Source organism: Triticum dicoccoides, chromosome 5B (assembly GCF_002162155.2).
Source record: "Triticum dicoccoides isolate Atlit2015 ecotype Zavitan chromosome 5B, WEW_v2.0, whole genome shotgun sequence".
Classification (NCBI taxonomy): domain Eukaryota; kingdom Viridiplantae; phylum Streptophyta; class Magnoliopsida; order Poales; family Poaceae; genus Triticum; species Triticum dicoccoides.
The window spans coordinates 451,836,861-451,847,095 of NC_041389.1; positions in this window are offsets into that span (position 1 = coordinate 451,836,861).

The following is a 10,235-nucleotide window of genomic DNA, read 5'->3' on the forward strand; positions in this document are numbered from 1 at the left end:
AACGCTCACTGTTCATCCCAGAGGCAGCATCGATCGGCTTCAGTTAGCAGCAGTAGTGAAGGAATCGCTCCATCGGGTTCAGTTAACAGCCATCGATCGATCGCTCGGGTTCAGTAACGCGTAGCCTGCAGTGCAATCGCTCAGGTTCAGTTAGAGCCCAACGCCTCGCTCGGCTTCAGTTAGAGCCAACGCCTCACACACACGCGCGTACGTACGAGAGAAACGCGCATCACTCCACCCCCGACCTCCCACCGTAACCGGCAACTCCCCAAAATTTTCCTCCCCCTCGCTTCTACCACGGTTTTTTCCGTCATGGACGGCCCAAAGAATGTCATGCAGCTGCGTCTCCGGCCCGCCCAAGATGAAAAGCCCATTTTCTGTCATGATTTTTTGTCATAGAAGTAGGAGCCCACCACATCTATGATGATACCGGGTTTTGTCACAATTATCGTCATAGAAGTGTCATATGTGTGACAGAAATTTTTTTGTTCGGCCCAAAATGTCACGGATGTGTCTTTTTTTGTAGTGTTGGGCGACGTGCTAAATTCATTGAAGCCTCTCTCCCTGTCAGGAGACTCTTGGCCGAAATATGTCCGGCTTGAGTGGGAAGTGGACTATGAAGAAATTCGTTCCCCACCCACCACCCACTTAATATCCACTGTCGATGACTTAACCGACATGCTTGATTTCGACTCCGAAGACATCGACGGTATGAATGATGATGCCGGAGAAGAACAGGAACCACCGCCAAAAGGGCGCTGGACAGCCACCTCATCATACGATATATACATGGTGGACACACCCAAAGAAAAAAACGGTGAGGAACGGAAGGACGCAACGGAGGATAATCCTCTTGAGAAGCAACCAAAGTGACGACGTCGGCGCCGCTCTAAATCCCGCCATAGTAAAAACAATGATAACAGCGCAAGAAGGTGGTCGACTCCAAAGGCAACAACGACCCCATGGACCCAGCGATGGAGCAGGATGAGCCAGGGGACGCCGAACATAGTCCAGGGGCGTTGTCCGATCATAGCAACAACGGAGATAAAACTCATAAACATGTCTCCGAAGAGGAGAACAGTCCGGACGACGATGCACTCATCATCCCGAAAAGGCACTTGGAACAAGAGAACCTCCATAGAAGGCTTATCGCCACCGCGAGGAGCTTGAAGAAGCAGAAGCAAAGGCTTAAGGCCGCATGGGATACGCTCAACCGCAGATGGAACAAAGTGCTCGACACTGAAGAAAAATACGGTGGCGATCGCCACACAAAGAGCTACCCAAAGCGCAAGCTGCTGGCTGAATTCGACGACGAGGCTATAGAGCCCATTCCGCCAAAAAATAATACGGCCGATCCTCCAGACCGACCACCCCGTGGCCGCGACAGGGCGGATAATGACGTCGCACACAAGTCAGCACACGATTTATGTGAGCACCTGGACAAAAAAGCGGGTATGGCTAGGTCCATCTATGGATCTAGGAAGCGTACTCCATCCCAGGATCACGGCCACCAAAACGATTATACTGATCGAATACCAGATCGGAATCAACACTGAACACCACAACCGTCAGCAGAATGCCATGACACATCCAAATACAGGGGTGCCGCACACCCCCTGTGCTTCACCAATGAGGTGCTGGATCATGAATTTCCATAGGGATTCAAACTCGTAAACATAGAGGCATACGACGGAACGACAGACCCTACGGTTTGGGTTGAGGACTTTATTCTTCACATCCACATGGCTCGCGGAGATGATCTCCACGCCATCAAATACCTGCCCCTCAAGTTGAAAGGACCAGCTCGGCACTGGTTGAAAAGCCTCCCCGAAAACTCAATTGGAAGTTGGGATAATTTTCAAGGGACCTATGTCCGACCTCCGGATGCAGACGATTTAGCCTCTACGATCATAATCATATGCTAGCTTCTAGGGTTTAGCCTCTACCATCTCGTGGCAGATCAACTCTTGTAATACTCATATCATCAAGATCAATCAAGCAGGAAGTAGGGTATTACCTCCATAGAGAGGGCCCGAACCTGGGTAAACATTGTGCCCCCCACCTCCTTTTACCATTAGCCTTAGACGCACAGTTCGGGACCCCCTACCCGAGATCCGCCGGTTTTGACACCGACATTGGTGCTTTCATTGAGAGTTCCACTGTGTCGCCACGGTAAGGCTTGATGGCTCCTTCAATCATCCACATGGATGCGATCCAGGGTGAGGTTTTCCTCCCCGGACAGATCTTCGCATTTGGCGGCTTCGCACTGCGGGCCAACTTGTTTGACCATCTGGAGCAGATCGACAACTACGCCCCTAGTCATCAGGTTAGGTTTGGAAGCCTGAACTACACCGCCGACATTCGCGGAGACTTGATCTTCAACGGATTCGAGCCCATGTCGGGTGCGCCGAACAGTCACGACGAGCATGACTCAGATCTGCCATCGGATGGTGTTTGAGAGATCACACTCGCGGCTGCCCTGGCCCTTAATCCGGAGTAGATCGTGCCATCCGAGGACGGGTGGATGGACCCCACCATGGAGGCCGCACACTCAGCAGCGATAGAGCCGAGCACAGACTTCGCCTCCAATGAGGCCTGTGTCATTGGACCCTCGGACTCGTCTCCGACCATAGGCTCCGAACCACGTGCATCCGTGCCTATCAAATCCGATTGGGTGCCGATGATGGAGTTTACCTCCGCGGATATCTTTCAGCACTCGCCCTTGCACTACAAAAAAATACACTTCCGTGATGATACGTGTTTGTCACAGTAGGTCGCGTTTTTTTCATGCATGTACATCCATGACAAATTTATGACAGAATCGAGATAGTCATACCTGTGCTGTCGTAGAAGTGTTCGATGACATTACCAAAATTATCATCACGGAAGTGTCCACATCCATGACGATAAATCGCGCGTCACAGAAGTGCTTTCATCAGGGGTGACCGACACGTGGCATCCACCGTAACAGAACGCCGTTAAGCTATCGGGTCGGGTTTTGGATCCGATAACCCGTTAACAGCCCCGACCAATGGGGATTTTCCACGTGTAAAATCATCATTGGCTGGAGGAAACACGTGTCGCCTCATTGTTGGGACAGATGTCATCCACTCATTGGACAGAAGGCGCCTATGATACGTCGACACGTGGCACGGCCAAACAGAGGCCCATTCCTGTGAAAAGGCTGGCCCGTTTGACTTGGTCAAAAGGTGACGGGCCGGCCCATGGAAAGCCTGTTAACGACCTGTTCGCATATAGCCCATCTACAGCCCGCTAACCCAAAGCCCGTTACGCCCTATCCGAATTAGGCCCAGTAGCGTCATCTGGGCCATCCAATATGATTCCAGCCCGTTTTCACTTCTGGACCATGTATGGCCCATGACGTCTTTCGGCCCATATGAGGCCCTATGTAACTCTTGGCCTATTAACGGCCCATGGTGAAACTGGCCCGCGATGAACAGTGTATTACTTTAGACCCATTAACGGCCCATGGTGAAACTGGCCCGTAATGAACAGTGTATCGCTTTATACCCATTAATGGCCCGTTATTCAATTGGGCCGTTTATAGCCCATGTTATCTTTTGGCCTTCTCAGAGCCCATTTATTCTTGGGCTTATTTGCAGCATTCGGTTACTTACGGCCCGTTACTGTCATTTTCTGCTTGTGGGCCAAATTCAGCCCGTCGTTACAGTCGGCCCGTTTGTGGTTCGTTAGTCTGTTGGGCCATTTTCATAGCATCACCAAATACGGTGTATTAACGGCCCGTTATGGTCAGCCAATAAAACGTACAATTTCCATTATAGGCCCGTCTACGGCCCATTAAAGGCCAGTACAAGACCCATAAATGAGTCAACGGCCCATGGATCCTACGTGACGTAGAAGGCCCATGGATGCTGCGAGACGTAGAAGGCCCATGGACACTGCGAGACGTAGAAGGCCCATGGATCCTGCGAGACGTAGAAGGCCCATGGATCCTACAAGACGTAGAAGGCCCATGGTCGAGCGAGTTGGCCCCCGATTGAATGATATAACATATTCAAAGAATTATCCTACTCAATACTATCACCTCTAAAAAGCATACACTATACAACAAAGAGATCAAGGCATAGAAAGGTAGAATAATCCTACACTATACAATAAAGAAATTACAGCCGGTTATACCCACTGGGCATTATGGTACGGCACAGGTGATAATAAAGCATACACAAACAACAAATTACATACACTGGGCAAATACGGCTCATACATCATGGACGCGCATCAACTTAACTCCATTTGAACTATAATCTCTTCAGAAAATAGGATTGGCCGGATTCAGATAGCACAAATTTCAGTCTGCAAACTCTCCAATTCCTTCATGGTTACCTTCGTGTCTTGTTTCATTTTTGACTCCTGCATCTAATACATGCATGTCCAGTCTCAACTTGTTGATTATACGTTTACAATCATGTACACGTTGTCTTGCCACCTCTAGTTGATGCTCGAGAACATCAGCACATTCCAATTCCAATCCATAATCATTCGGTAACGGCCATGCCGCACTGCTCGCAGATTTTTGTGTTGATGTCACTTCATCCTGAAATGTTTCTGTAAGTACACATGACTAGGGCAAAAATATAGTTACAACAGTGAAGCGAACAAGACACTATTTTGTACTACATGGTAAAATAGGACTAACAATAATGTTACACGTCACTTTCACACAAAAAATGTTACACATCATGAAGCATAAGCAGGTGATATTTTAAAAATTATAAAAAAGATAGTCTGTGCAGCCTGCATACAGAAATCCCTCTTAGCTCACCAGAGGAGCATGATGTTGGGGCCCAATCGAAAACACAGACAAGTTACAAATTTAGACAACACGTTGCGTATAAGTAAGCAAGTAGTTGGCCATGGGAGCATAATGAACAGCAGAGGGTTTCATACAAACATACTACAGCAGGCAAAACTATGCAATCATTAGCATAGTGTAAACTAGATTGTGAGCCTCATGCAATAATAGTTGGTTAATAGACTTCAAAGATTCAGGCACACTTCGGCAAAGTAATTAAATGGTAAGGCCTTTAATTATGTCAACTAATAGTGCTACAAGTACCGAACATCAGGCATAATTATTTGGGCATCTCATTAAGTGAGGACAAATAAAGCAATTGAAAAGAGAAAATTAACTATGCCCGAAACAAACAAGGAATTGAATTGTTGGGTTGCATATAGTGACTTACCTTAGCAGGTTGAAGAGGCTCGGCGCAGCTCCTACTTCTCTTGCAAGGCTCCTTCCTAACATCTTGTACTTGGAAATCCTCAATCTTATCTTCATTGCACCCCCTCTGCAAGGTGACACAAACTAGTTACTCGTCTCCTTGGGAGATAAATATGCATACTTTCCAGTCTGTGAACACAAAAGGATGAGATTATAGCAAAACAACAACACATAATGAAACATGCCGCATCTCTTGCACTTGCACACAATGAAATGAGCATTTACTATGTTTGCACTATGTAAAAACTAGGCATACCTTCGAACTGGATCTCCAGGTACTCTTGGAGAGCCTACTGTAGTGTATAGGCAAACCTTTATTGACCTATGAGTTAGACAAGGCCCCACTACAGCAGCCCTTAGTGTTTAAATCATTGACAAGCTCTCTTAGAGTGTTAGGTCAAGAACATCAAGTAATCAAAGCAAACAGTCCTAGTATGGCTGGCTGATGCAAACAAGCAATTGAACAAATGTGTGAGCAAATCTTACATATCAAAAAAAGAAGCAAAGAAGGAGGCTTAAAGACCATCACTTGACTGACCATATTTAAGGGGCATTTAAACATCATGTGCAACGTATGAACTAACATAAACATTGCATATTCCAGATTCTACAATGGAATGCACATGTATTAGGTTATGCCATGTATGATGATGCCTAAATGTACAGATAGCAGGCAGGAGTGATTCATCATTGCACGCACAATTGAATTGCAGGTTAAGGGCCAGTTCGATTCCGCCTTTTCAGGGTATATTGTCAAAATAAGCCATAAAAGATGTAAAGAAGTCATTTTTGAGTTATGGGCTTGGGCTTAACTAATTTCGCTTTGGAGGGGGGTGTTTCGGGTAGAACCTCACTAAAAATTGAAGGGAAGGGGAATGATGAGTTGCTACAAGCTGTTCCTGCTGCTGCTATATGATGAATTGCTATGAGCTACTCCTGTTGCTGCTATATGATGAATTGCTATGAGCTGCTGCTGGTATATGATGAATTGCGGACTGCTGCTGCTGTATGATGAGTTGCTATGAGCTGCTGCTTCTTTATGATGAGTTGCTACAAGCTGCTCCTCCTACTGCTATATGATGAATTGCTATGAGCTGCTCCTGCTGCTGCTATATGATGAATTGCTATGAGCTGCTGCTGGTATATGATGAATTGCAGACTGCTGCTGCTGTATGATGAGTTGCTATGAGCTACTGCTGCTGCTATATGATGCTTTCAGGTGGTGCTGCTATATGATAATAACCAGCCACTTGGACCATCGAATTTCAACAAATAATTGTTCTTCATTTAAATGTGGGTCATGCGTTCTTCGTTTAAATTAGGCAATGGGATCTCTATGAAAAACATTGACCAAAGTAGATTGTGCCAACTAGATGGTATCTTTGTATTTGCATTTTGAGCAAATAGTGATGGTATGTTTTCCTATCATATTAATTACTACACTGGGTTCAATTTGTGATGTTTGCAAGTCAAATTAATTTCCATATGTGTAGCAAAATGAAATATATATATATAATGCAATCTAGACTTTCCACTGATCATACCAAAGATAAGCTAAAAACGCAATGAAAAGAACTTGTTGGCGTATTACATGGAGCTTATATTCACAGGTGCTTATTTTCTTAGGATAACTCATAATAACTGTCCCTTAGAAACTTGGCTAATAGAACTGGCATACAAATAACATGTCACGATGATTACAATGGAGGAGTGACGTACCATAGCACACTGTATAGGCTCACCGCTGCCTCTCCTTTTTTTGCGATGTTCCATGAAATTGCCACATACATCTTGTACTTTTTCATTGTGTAACCCTATCTGCAAGTTGACACGGCTAATTGCAGACATCTCTACATGATACTACATTGCACATCCCTTGCGCATATTTAAACCACCAATTAACGATTGTGTGCGTACCATAAACTAGCCATGACTCTGTATGCTGGACTGGCAGGCACTCTAAGGGAGCCTAATGTAGTGCACTGGAATTCCTACATACCACCTAGGATTTTGTGTAATGTACTGCCCCTTTTCCTAAATATATGTCTTTGTAGAGATTCCAGTATGGACCACATACAGATGTATATAGATGCATTTTCGAGTGTAGATTCACTCATTTTGCTCCGTATGTAGCCTATAGTGGAATCTCTAGAAAGACTTATATTTAGGAACGGAGGTACGAGGTAGTATCATGTATGACATCTACATATATAATTTAGCAGCCAGTAGTAGAAATCATTGTCTGCACAAAGGGATTGCTGGTCGAAAATCCTAGCAAAGCACGCTGGCAGGCACCGAACAATACAAGGGAGAGAGAAACGCGCTTACAAGATCATAGCAATGCCTCAGTCCAGGATCTTGGTTAGCCAAGCTGTTAGATCCAGAAGAAACATCGTCCTTGTAGTTTTTGCCAGTTGCATAATAGGTAACAGCGACCGGTTAGTATATTTGAAGTACATCGGGCAGGTGATGCTAGACAGGTTTAAAGGTGACAAGTACCTAGGCCGTGACGGGTGCTTGGCATCTCTCCAGACGGTGGGAATCAGGTTAGAAACATCGAGGGTGATGACGCTGCGCTAGCTGTCGGGGTCCGGTAAGGAGATCTAGAACCGTCGAGTAGGGTGTTTGTGGAGCGGCTCCGGTAGTGTGGACTACGGTGTGGGCGAAGCGGATCTGTGGCCGTGGACGAGGGCGTAGGTGAAGCTGCTTCGGTGGTTGGGTTAAGGATGGTGTCAACGATGCGGATCTGCGGCCATGGATGGGGCGTCAGAAGCTGCTCCGGTGGTTGGGTTAAGGATGGTGTCGATGATGCGGATCTGCGACCGTGGACGGGGCGTCAGAAGCTGCTCCGGTGGTTGGGTTAAGGGTGGTGTCGACAATGCGGATCTGCGGCCGTGGACGGGGCATCAGAAGCTGCTCCGGTAGGTTGGATGAGGGTGCGAGGAAGCGGATCTGAGGCCGTGGACTTGTGAGTTGGTAAAGTGGCCCCGGTAGGGTTGAGAATGGTATAGGCAAAGCTACTCCAGTAGGGTTGACGCTGGTGTCGCCAAAGCGGCTCTGGTAGGGTTGAGGAAGGTGTCGGCGAAGCGCCTCCGATAGGGTTGAGGAAGGTGTCGGCGGAGAGGATCAGAGGCCGTCGACGGGGGCGTCGATGGGGCGGCTCTGGGGGGTGTGGATGAAGCATCTCCGGAGGGGAGTACAAATGAGCCGCTGCAGATGCGCGGCGGTTGACGAGAGTACCGGCGAAGCAGATCCGGCGCCGTGGACAAGGCCGGCACTGAATGGGCTGTGGTACAGTGGTGGATGAGCAGTCTACTTGTTTCTAGGGGAGGTGGGAGGGTAGATGCGGCCGCAGAAGCAGATCCGGTGAGGTGGACGCCGCTGGCAGTGAATGGGCTATGGTACGCCGGTGGATGAGCAGTCTAGGGTTTCGAGAGGGGAGGGGAGAAAGGGCGTTGAAGTATGGACGGCATGATGTAAGATGCTCTGGTGCTGTGGAGTTAGTCATTTTTGCGGGAGGAGGGGAGAGGAAATGGGGGTGGCATGTAGTGGGGGGAACCGGAAGTTACCAAAGCAGCCCCGATCTATCATGTAGATGAGGGCGGTATCATAACTGTTGGTCTCCGTGCACCAAGGACAAAAGGGGGAGTTCGCATGCTAAAGACTAAGGTGGCGAAAATTTTAGAAGGAGGCGGGAGATTTTGCCGCCCGCGGGATCGTTCGTATCTAGTTTCAACTAATTTTTGACCGTGCTAGTGGGAAGGTCATGCTAGACTGTTTACACGTGGCACGCGTCAGCAGTTAATAACTGGTGTGAAGTCCACCCCAGAAAAAAAGACAATAACTCGGGATGATGCGCCCATAACTTGGACGTTCACACGGGCGCGGCCAATCGTACGGGTGTAGTGGCGCATTCACACAAAAAAGGGATCAAACGCTCAGCCTATGTATTTCTCGTGTAAATAGATAATTTAGTGCCATTGGTTATTTACTTTAAACATAATGCATTGACGTGTTAGTGTAGAGGCGCACAAAAAGAAATGGATATTGTAGTTAGCTACTTAAAAGTGTTACCTCATATGATTACATAGCCTCCATTTCATAAATTATGTAACCGTTGAATTCATATATGAACATTACACATATATTACTTGAAAATAGAAACTTAAATCATCCAAGACTAATGAATTTGAATGCAAGAGTAACAATGGTGCATGTGCATGATAGGTACATTGGTTGTTTGAAGAAACATCACTGTAACTTTGGCATGCACAACTGAAAAGGTTTATTTAAATAGAAAAAAAATGTGGTATGTGAGTGTCCAATCTTTATAGCGTTGAATCGATGTTGTACCTTTGGCCACGATACGAAGTAGATATTGACTTATTTTCAAGCGATGCACGTCCACGATCGCTAGATAGTGATACGTGAATGAATTGTGCAATCTCTCTCACACGCATACATATCTCATTTCCCTGTGGGCATCGGAATCACACACGCGCACTTTGTGTATTTCTCTCCCTTCGTCAGGGTTAAATTCGTCTTTCTACCCCGTCCTACAAGTCTCTCACACAGAAACACACACGCTCTCTATGTCTAACACGCCCACCCCTTTAATTCCGCCCACCCACAGCCACTAATGTCTCAAAGTATAATAATGTCTCTCACACATATGCTATCTACCTATCCCTTAATATAGCTAGATATGTGTCACACAAACTCCTTCTCCCTACTAGCAAGATGCCCATGTGCATTGCACGGAACATCAAGATGCATTTGTATGAGAAGTTTATCTTGTGGGGGAAAAGGATGAACGAGGGAATGCCTTATTTGCAAATGCGGAGAGGGGTGTGGGTATATTTTTGCAAAATTGCCATATTTTCCTTCATGTCCGTCGGATATAAATCGGATGGCCTATATTGCAGGATGGGAGGAACACCATCATCACCAACTCTGTTTTTTTATAAGAGTA